General features: G+C 37.8%; 1 long non-coding RNA gene across 2 annotated transcripts; it reads right to left on the bottom strand.

Moving 5' to 3' along the window:
- Positions 1-845: 845 nt before the first annotated feature.
- Positions 846-9,323, bottom strand: LOC149067935 (uncharacterized). 2 transcript variants are annotated; one of them, XR_016195301.1, is made up of 3 exons: positions 8,025-9,323; positions 6,028-6,126; positions 846-2,874 (listed from the first exon to the last, which is right to left on the bottom strand). It is a non-coding gene; the product is annotated as an uncharacterized LOC149067935 (long non-coding RNA). The 2 variants fall into 2 exon arrangements; XR_016195302.1 differs by lacking the exon at positions 6,028-6,126.
- Positions 9,324-10,974: the final 1,651 nt, after the last annotated feature.

Genomic DNA, 10,974 nt, shown 5'->3' with positions numbered 1-10,974 from the left:
TTGGATTTTGCAGAATGTAACCAATAATCTTATTTGTAGCATTTTTCAAGTTTTATAGAGGTACTTTTATACAACTTTTATAGTGTAATGCCGGCCTTAAATACAGAGTCTCTAGAAAAATTGTCACATAATGGTTATCAAAATACTCTCTAAAGGTTTTTGGAGTATCTTTTAGTAGTTTTTTTTAAATGCCGCGAGAATTCATGGTGAAATATAGTTTAAGAGTACCATTCACTAAATTCAATAATCTGATATCATATACAATTGCGTGATTTTCTTCAAAGCATTTATGCAAGAATAAACGTCTACCCAAATGAACCGATTTGAAACAAGTCGTGTTTGTGATATTGACTTTTAAATTCTCTATCTGAATTTCCTGTCTCTAATAAAAACTATAAAAAGAACGAGAAATAAAGACTAACAATGAAAAGACAATACTTTTGAGTAAATACGCTTCACCATAAACACTGTAGCGATCTGCATTAAGTTTGGGACATAAATAATTTTTTGTTTCACTTCCCAGTGCTTTTATAAAAATCATTCTATTGTATCAACTGGATAACTTATAAAAGTAACTGAGCCGAGAGGAAAAAGAATGTGATCAGAGTACCGGAATGGAGGAGTCACCTGTTCTACTAGAGTAAAAGTATGAGCGTATTTAGCATGATTGGTCTATGAAATAATACGTGATCTGATAACAATTTAAAAAATTTCGGATCTGAAATCCGAATTTTTAAAAATTAGGTATTTCACCATTTCTTTTTTAATATATCTTGAACAGCTCCAGAATTTTGTTATATAAGGGGCCATTCAAGTAGTACATCAGCAGATTCTTAGCCATTTTTAACTCTTCCCTCCCCCCTCCCGTCAGCAAAACTCTGACCCCCCCTTTCAGAAAAATTTCATCAGCCCTGCCCCCTACCACCTAACGCATGTTAGCAGCATCAGTAACGTTAGCGGGTGGAAGAAATAGGGCAGAAAAGTGTGAAGCGGTTCTTCAATATTTTAGAAAAATCTCAAATGCCTTGACTACAAAACCCAAAAACAAATGAAATGGCTGGAGTTAAAATTAATTTAAGTTGTACCAGCACGTTGTAACTCCACTTATGAAATGATAAAGATTATTTAGTAATAACGACCCAACATTATCTACTCTTGCACTTTTATAGTATGACGAAACACTTTCGAGGAGTGATTGGATTGCTATTGAACATAGCATTAATACTCTAGAAATTTTTCATGTAACCAAGGAATTGAGTTCGCCTAAAACAATGGTTTTGTCCAAGAATTTGTCAAAAACTCCAAATACTCCTATTGCATTAAAAGAAATATGCGATAAGTTGCTAAAGGAAATCTGTGACAGGCTGATATCAAAGGAGCATGAATTAATCCCTGAATCAGCATTGCTTGACAACCGCTTTAGAAGTCTGCGTTTAAAAATACAAGGAAATTTGATGTAGTCTTTTTAGTCACAAAAATCGAAACAATCACCATGGACCAAAACCAAAATGACTTCCCTTTTCGCTTTACCTCAAAGTTCCTTTGTCCCGGGTTCCCCAAGCTCGAAGATTTGGACGAAATTCGATGAAGAAACAGCAGCTCTAACTGCAAGACAAAACCCTAAAGCGGCTAGTATCGTGCAAATAGATAAATACTTGTCTGACCCTTTACTTTGGTGGGATCAAAAAAAGTTAATATACCCCCCATTTGTACAAAATAGCAATGAGAAGACTACATATCAGCCAGCTCAGTTCCTTGTGAAAGCATTTCTTTTAAAACAAATCAAATAATGACAGAGAAAAGAAATAGTTTACAAACTAACAAGCTAATTAAAATACTTTTGTCCAATGTAATTCTTAAACAGTTTGAAAGTGTGTGCAAGTGTGAAATAGTGTAAATCACTTTAGTAATTAGTGAGATGTAAGTATAAAATTCATGTTATCATAACATTATTTTTAATTAATAAATGTTCGCACATACTATAATGTTATTAATATTTTTTTTACACCTTAACCTGATCCATATATTTGTGTCTCTCGTCTCATAATAATTTTCAGTGAACTATCAAATGAGAATCTGTTTTTCCCCAGACCTTACCAGGTAAGAAGCAGTGAAATGCCCTTCATGACAATAGGAATAAACCTATCTTTAGTGGTGCCCACTACCCAGATGAAATTCTTGGGTGAAAATAAGAAGCCCTTAGCCAATCCTCAAAAAATATTCTACTTGCCAAAACAAAAAAAATCAGCTCTTAGAAATAGAAAGTCCCCCCCCCCCCCCGGGTTTATTCCCAAAGAGTGAAGACCATTTGATTTTTGATGGAAATTACATTTTGCGGGTTTTTATAGGTGCTCCCATTTATTGGTAGCTTCACATTCAAAATAAACTATGTAGTTCACTTGAACTAGTTCAATAAAAAGATCTATCTCAAAAGGAACGGTTCCGTAAAAAGAATGACTTTGCCCATCTCTAGTTCTTACCATGCAAGAACTATGGCTGCTCGCCAGATGTCAGGGAATGAATGATTGACCTAGATCCGATTAAATAATGTGAATGTGATTCTGGTGAGAGATGTTGAATAATGAATGGCATCGGGCACCACAGCTGAGTCAGGACTTCGCTGCAAGGCCATCATCAGTTCATGAACGGTGAACAATGAATTATACCCCTCCGGTATAAAAGACCAGAAAGTGTACGAATTACGTTCAGCCAATGATTTAATGGCGTGAAATGATGGGGGACAATTCACATCACTGGAGACTGATAGTGTCGATCTTTTTCTGTGTCCTCAAAACTGCTTTCCTTCCTACTCATTCTCATTGCACATTCACTTCAATTCAGGCAAGACTTCTGCAGTATTGAAATCTATCGTTCCTATAAAGAAAGAAGAAATCCATGAATAAGAAAAGAATACTTAGGGTATCCTATACAATTGTTTTGTAATGTTATTTCCTAGTTCATCTATAATACACCTCAACATGATTGTTCGATGCACTATCAAATGAATCAATGATGGTTCAACATTTTCTTGTGCCGATTAATGAAAAATGAGGAATCGCAATGATTTTGATAACAAATTAATTGTTAAACAACTTTTGCAACCTTATTTCTTTTCTTTTGTTTCAAACCAAGCACAACTGCGGTATATTGCCATGGGAAGTTTACTACTGAATGATTTTTGCCGGAAGTGTGCATCATAGTCTGAGTGTGCATCTAGTGTTGTGGATGAGTTTTGACTGCTGCCGTCTATTTTTCAGACTATGAGTGAAGTTAATGATGGAAATATTTGTACCTCACTACACACTTCACTCAAATTCTGTAAAACAGATGGCAGCACTAAAATTCACTGCAATCACCACTCAACGAACAAATGATAACTTCCATTAAGTCAACGTGGTTGAATAGGCCTATTTTTCTTTATGTATTAATAAATTGGGTAAAAAAAACCTCCATTCTGTACAGATTCGAAGGTAACATCATTCACACAATCAAGCAACTCATACTCAGCTAATGGTACAAGGTTAGTCGAACCCTGTTGTAATGCCACCATCCATCCCAAAGAATTTTGGCACAATAACAAGTTTGACATTATATCGGATCATAGTCGGAATAGTGTGAAAAGCTCCAATTACATAAATTCGCATGTGTATCATGAACAAGTTATTACCTGGGTTTTCTTCAATTACCGAGAGAAATGAAAAAGTGACAAACCATTATAAAGGGATATATTACACATAATACCGGCAGCATTAAAGTGGCAAATCATTGTAAAGGCATATGCATGCCTGAAACCCATTGCTCGGGAACCATGGTAACCACAGTAAACATTCCAAAAGTCATTGTTGAGGCCAAAAAACCATTGTTGCCTGGCGGTTTTTCACCCATTTTAGGCATTTGCCCTTCTCTGACAAACTTTTAAGGCAACCTATAGTTCAATCCGGGTTTTGTTCAGTATGTGTGCAAAATTTGGAAACGATCGGTCTAAAATTGTAGATTGGATTGGATTTATTGGTGCAAGGTTAGGTCAAACTGTGTGATTGGCCAATTAAAATGTATTCTTGTCACATCAAAAAAGTAAAACCACACATGATAAAACAAAACTGAGTCGTAACAGTAAGTCGTGATCTGGTGGCAGCGTCAACAGCTGTGATTTCGGGCAGGTCCAGCCGTCCATATACGGTCACTTTCAGTGCACACAAGCTCTAAGTGTTATGGCGTCGATAGCCATCGCTATCAGATGAAGCAGGAGAGTTCCAATTTCCAGCCCAATATATTACTTATAACAATAAGGGAAAAGGGGACTAAAGCCATTTAAATGTACAAAACATGCTCTTTCGCCTCCATCAACACTCCTTAATTTTATGGCCACTTACTTAAAGGACCCCTTCAAAGTTTGCGTAATAGCCGCTCCGTATTATTTTCTCTCTCTCTCCCCCATAATACTGAAACACCTATATCTTGACAATTATATTGCCACCTTCAGGCAATTGACTTTATAGCTTTATTTCATCTATTTTACGCATCCCTTCCATAAGGTTAATGTGCCTTTTCTGACTTTCTTTGCTTCCTCTCTACTTTTCTTTTCCTTTTTTTTGTACAACCCCCCCCCCCCCCCCCCACACACACACAGAAAACGTCTTCCTCCCATATGCTTCGAAAGATCGTAAGGGGTGAACTTGACCAATGATGTCACTATTAATACTAATTGGTACGTACATGATCCTCATCACCCAATGGAAGGATCTTTTTTTGAAGCCGGACTACCAATTAGAAAAAGGGGGTTGGTAGCCCTCAAAACTTTACTTTTTGGAATCTTTGAAAAATTAAATTAGATTTGATTAGTGCAAGCTAGAAATCAAGTTGAGAAAAAGATGTAGTTAGATTTTTGTTTTTAAACATGGTAATCGATTCCCATCAAGAGCGGCGATCATTCGTGCCAAAAGGGATGGAGGAAAGAAATTCTTACCACATTCCAAGTAAATTATGGAGGTTTAATTAAAACCTAAATTATGAGGAATTAACAGGGGGCAGATGGCGAAATTAGGTACGAAGAGTGATTAAAAGAGAGTTATTCCAACATCAAGTTAAAATTATTATAATTGAACACATAGTATTCAGTCTATGTATTTATGCCGATTTTCATTTTGGTATCGTGGAAATGGTTTTTTTTTAATTGACTTTTTATTTGTGTAAATATAACTCATTCTTTATCATTATATCTCATACAGGGTGATCAGCAAATAAGCCCTTATTTCAAAATTAAATATCTCTACAACAAAGATCAATAGAATTATGCGGTACGTTTATTAGCAAAATTATAAGAATGTTGTACAGAAATTTCGAAAATTTAGGTTTTTTTTTTAAATTTAAAAAACAAAACTGGAGATTTTGGGGATCCGAAAATCCTCATTTGTATGAAGAGAAACCACTGCATTCGCCTAAAGTTACTGCATGGGCTGCGGTATGCGCCAAAGGCATTATCGGCCCCTTCTTCGTGCAAGAAACGATTACTACTGAACGTTACGTTACAATTTTAGAACAATTTGTCCGCACACATGGCGCATACCGCAGCCCATGCAGTAACTTTAGGCAAATGCAGTGGTTTCTCTTCACACAAATGAGGATTTTCGGAACCCCAAAATCTCCAGTTTTTTTTTTTTTTTTAAATTTCAAAAAATTTTAAAAAAAACTAAATTTTCGAAATTTCTGTACAACATTCTTACAGTTTTGCCAATAAACGTTCTGTTTACCGCATAATTCTATTGATCTTTGTTGTAGAGATATTTAATTTTGAAAAAAGGGCTTATTCGCTGATCACCCTGTATGATCATTTGATTAAATATTAAATGCTATTGAAATTTAACCGATTCTTTTTTTTCATGAGTCGTTTTATTTTAAATGTACATTGGACCACTAGGAGCCTGGGTTAATCTAATTTTATATATATATATATATATATATTCTTCCAGTGGTTCGATATAACATAAGGAAAGATTGGCAAATTCATTGCCTTTGTAGTGCGCTCACCTGGAAAGTGAAAGGACGTGGGTTCAATTCCCATAAGGACAACTGAATTTTCTCTCTTTCCGAAATTCATCTTCACAAGGCCAGTTGTTAAAAACAAAACTTAAACGCAAAACAGTGGCGTAGATTATGTAAAAATATATTGTTATAAAAACCAATAGCTTTGATGAATTAAAAAATGTGAGACGCATTGCAATGGTCATTTATAATGTCCTGAAGTGAAAGATGGCTATGATCAAAAGCGGTCGTAAAATGATGACAATGATGTGAACAGATAAAAGCATGAGCAATGGTCAATAAACTTCGACAATGTGGACACACTGGTTGACTCTCTTGAAGTAAAAGATATGCTTGTGTGAGGCGACTGTATCCTATACACAACCGGGCGAGCAGGACTTTCTCCTATCGGTTAGTCCTGCAGTTCGAACTCCAGGCCAAGTGAGGGCTTATAATGGCATGTAGTTTATTATTTATTTAGTTATTCCAATGATCCTGCCAGTGGCGATGCATCACTTCTCTGAGGATTGAAAAGTGGTCAGTGGCAGGTAGCAAAAGGCTATTGTCAATGTTAGCTGTTGTTTGAGAATCAGTGTCTGTTTTTTCGTTGCCCAGTATTCCCACATAACCTGGTACCCAGTAAACTTTTACTGTGGTGCCATGATGAATGAAGCGATGCAGTTCATGAAAATGGCATGAATAAATGGATGAGTGTGATAAGTGAAGGAACACAGTGTTTGTAATGTGCTGAGAGAGTCGCTATAAATCAGTGTTTCCAAACTTTTTTTTAGTACAGTAGATTTTTTGAATGTGTTCGCCGTTGATTTTTCCACTTCTTTAGAGGTAGTCTCCCTATGGAATCTAGCAGAGCCACAACTATTGCATGGTTGATTAGGTGAAGTTTGAGTAGATGTTTCAGCTATGGGTTCAGTCTGAGTTGTAATGGAAATATTAGTGACATGGTTAGTCTTGTTAGTTGGTGATTGAGATGTCATATTGGCATATGATTTACCAACTATTGGAGCTTGGTTAGATGTTACATGATGACGTGCTTTGATATACGAGATATTATTGAGGACCTTGATCTTCTGGATCTTTTTCCTTTGTCCCATTTCACATATTTTTTGTCAAATACGGGATCATCGCTCCCCGCAATGGATGCACTTGAATGATGTTGAAGTGTAGCTGTCCGAAATGTGGTCCTTTTCACCGCACTTTGCACAGGTAGATTGACTTCAGCACACCACGCCGTTTGTGAATGACCAAATTTTTTATAGTTGAAGCATCTTACAGGGTTAGGTATGTATGGCCAGATTTTGAGGCTATAATAACCAATCTTGATAACTTTCAGAAATGTTGTCCCAAAACATGTTCGTCAACGTGGACAAAAAAAAAATTCAGATGACGATGGATTTGCCACAACAAGAATGCTGGTCGTTAAGACGACGTAAATCCTACAAGCAACACTTTCTTCAAAACAACACGTGTTCTGATTTGAGATATCCTCACTATTGTTTTTGCTTTTGTGTTGAAGTCACCAGTAACATTCATATTTAACCAGTTGACGGCATCACGGAAAAAAAGGCAAGTCATCCATTTCCATGGAAACAGTTACAAACTGCTTAAATTTTTGTCGCAAGGTTTGTGAAGTTGTGGCTTCACACAGTTATGCTAAGCTCAGTGGTCCTGGGAAAAAAATTCAAGTAGATAAGACGTTTCTCACAAGAAGGAAATATGAACAAGTCTGTACTGCAGGCGGCATGACGACCGTTGTTTTCGAGTTTTTTTTGTAAAGAGATACTTTTTCAAGGTATCCAGGAAAAGCAAACACATATGGAAAATTAACCATTGTATACATCTTGTCAGCCATTTTGAATCGACCACCGAGAATGGCCATAATTTGGCAAGGAAAAAAAGTTGCCACTTGGGCGATGACCACGCTTATGGGAAATTAACTGGAAAAAATAAATTTCTTTATTATACTAAATTACTTAATCACTTACCAACTAAACCAGTGTAAACGGCCCTTATCATCTGCACACACTTTAAAATGCTCAACTTAAAATTTAATTAATCACTTAACGCATGTAAATGGGCATTAAAACGAATTTCTGTTGATACAGTAAGTCAGTGGTTCTCAACCGCGGGCCATATGGCCCCCTAGTGGTACTGGGATACTTTAAGGGGGCCACGGAAGAAAGTGGTGAAAGGGGCCATGACAGGTGGTTTGGAGGGCTGCAGAGAGCTGAGAAGAAAAATAAAAGTATGAAGAAATAAAGCTTTTATATTAGTGACTATGCACTTAAAGAATCCAACAAAACCACCCATAAAACTAGGGCCGTCTTAAGGCATGGACCCACCCAGGCCTCACCGCCTACATTTTACAGCATGTTCCCTAGGATGGAGTTTTTCGCAGGCCCCCGGCTAGATTTTTCACAGAACCCCTCCCCCCCATATTAAATTATAGAGTGAAAAAACAAAAATGATGAAAACCATATCAGGCCCTGGGCTGCAGCTGTCAGTCCCACTCTTGTGAGAGGTCATGCCCGGAGGTCTCATGTCCATAAGTGACTCCACCTTATGATATTTTGTATCCTACAATAAATTTTGAAAATAAGTAGGAAATATGTAGGCTGTTTATTTCCAGCTACGTATGGGAGTACCATAGTATCACTTTGCCTAAGGGAGGCCCATGATGTTGAGACGGTCCTGAATAGAACTCGGACTATTGGGGAGCTCAATAAATTCTAGGCCAGTGGGCTGTGGGGGTGGGGGCCAATCTTCTTTGCAAAATTTTCGTTCAGTTTAAGTTCACTGAGAAAAAATCAATTCAATACGTATAAAGGACCTTGCCTCTAGATGATGGTCGAAGACTCTGGGCAAGACAGGGGAGCCACAAGAAAAAAAAAAAATGCTTCACAGGCAAAACAAGGTTAAGAAACACTGCAGTAAGTAATGGTTCAAAATAGTTTAGACAGCATCAACGCTTCTCATTATATTATTTTGCTAAAACTAACGTTATTTGAGATAAGAATGAAAAAAATTTTAGGAGACAATTTTCGTTTTATAGGGCATATTTACAAGTTTTTAAGAGCATATATGCATTGTTTAAAAGTTTTCAGAGCATATAAATCCTAACTAGTGATGGGCGATCCGCTCATGAACCGTCTAGAAGAGCGGCTCTTTTCAAAGAGTGAGTGAGCCGCGGTTCTTAAAAAAAGAACCGCGGCTCTTACACTTCCATCGCATACAAGAAACTACCAAGAACAAGCAGGCTTTTGAAAACGTTGTGAAAAGAACCGTGGCGGCTGACGGCTCATATTTCCGACTCCTGTTGGCTACAAACGAACCGTGACAAGCCGAGAGCCGCAGAAATGAAAGTGAACCGTTTCCCGTTGAAACGCTTCTTGTAATTGGTCAGAAATGACCCGTGAATCGCTTCTTTTTTCGTTTGTGTTGCCTGCTCCTATTGGCTGCAAATGAACCGTGAAGAGCCATGAGCCGCAGAAATGAAAGTGAACCGTTGCCCGTTAAAACGCCTCCTGTAATTGGTCGAAAATGAGCCGTGAATCGCTTCTTTTTTCGCTTGTGTTGCCTGCTCCTATTGGCTACAAATGAACCGTGGAAATTCAAATGAGCTGTGTCTTGTTAAAAGGCCTTCTGTGATTGTTAGAACTGGTTTCTTCCCATGTCCCACACCTTCCCCTCTAAGAAGTAAGAACGCGTTGGCCACTCTTTCTCCCCCTCCCCTTTTGCTTGTTACATATATTTTTATTTTTTTACGTTTTTCTTTTTTCGCTCTTTCACCTCGGACTGGGTGCACCTGTTGGAGAGGGGACGGAATTATTTTCCTTATTATTATTGTTATTTCAATTGTTAACCAGTGCAGTCTTATGAGGCGATCCCCGGAGGATCTCAGATGTAGAGGCCTCGTGAGAATGAGATAATAAAATTTTCAAAAGTTTTGTGGAATTTTTAGCCCGATAGAGCCGGGCCGCAACTAGGCGGGGGGGGGGGGAGTAGGTGGGTCTGGTGCCCGGGCGCTGGACTAGTGAGGGAGTCGGATGCACCCTTTTAACTGCTCCTTCTACATTACACGGGGGCGCAGAAATGCAAGCTTGACCCGGCTCAAAAAGTTCTAATTGCGTCCCTGGATTGGGGGGGGGGGGGTCCCAGGATTGCTGTCAATACGGCCCTGCTGTTCACCTCGGATTTGTTACCCTTCTTGAGCTGATAGAAATCATTTTACCCAATTTTTCTTCCTTTTGATCGATATTAATTTTTTTTAGCTCTTCCACCTCGGATTTGGCGCCCCTCCTCGAAAGGATAGAAATAATTTTCTTTAAATTTCTCTTTCTTTGGTAATTTAAAATTCTTTTTCTCGCCTTCTCACCTCGGAGAGATGTGGACTTTCTCCTAGAGAGGAGTGAATCCATTTTCCCTAACTTTTCTTTGAATAATAAGATTTTCTTTATTTTGCTCTATCTCTCATCACGGATTTTTCGCCCCTCAAAAAATCATTTCGCTAATTTTTTTCGACTTTTTCACTTCGGATTTGATGCCTTTCCTAAGAACAGACAGAAATCGTTTTCCTTCATTTTTTGTGTTTCTTTAATTTTTTTTCCATTCTTCCACCTCGGTTTTGTCTCCCCCCCCCCCTCCCCTTACAGCGGACAGAAATCATTTCCCCAAATTTTTTGCGTCGTTCTTTAAAATTGCACCCTTGCATCTCGGATTTTGTGCCCCTCCTAAGTGGACAGAAAGAATTTTCGCTAATTTTTTTTGCAGTCAATAAACTTTTTTTTGCTCTTTCTTCACGATTTCGGCGCCCCTCCTAGAGTGGACAGAGATCATTTTCTTCTTTTTTGTTTTTTTTTAAATATTCCCTCTTTCACCTTGGATATGGTGCGCCTTTTGGAGGGGACACGAAATCTTTTTCCTTATTATTATTTG

The sequence above is a fragment of the Pholcus phalangioides genome, unplaced genomic scaffold (genome assembly GCF_987345545.1).
Source record: "Pholcus phalangioides strain wild (caught in Gottingen) unplaced genomic scaffold, Ppha-v1.0 ptg000028l_1, whole genome shotgun sequence".
In the NCBI taxonomy this organism is placed as follows: domain Eukaryota; kingdom Metazoa; phylum Arthropoda; class Arachnida; order Araneae; family Pholcidae; genus Pholcus; species Pholcus phalangioides.
This window is presented reverse-complemented; position numbering and strand designations above follow the sequence as displayed.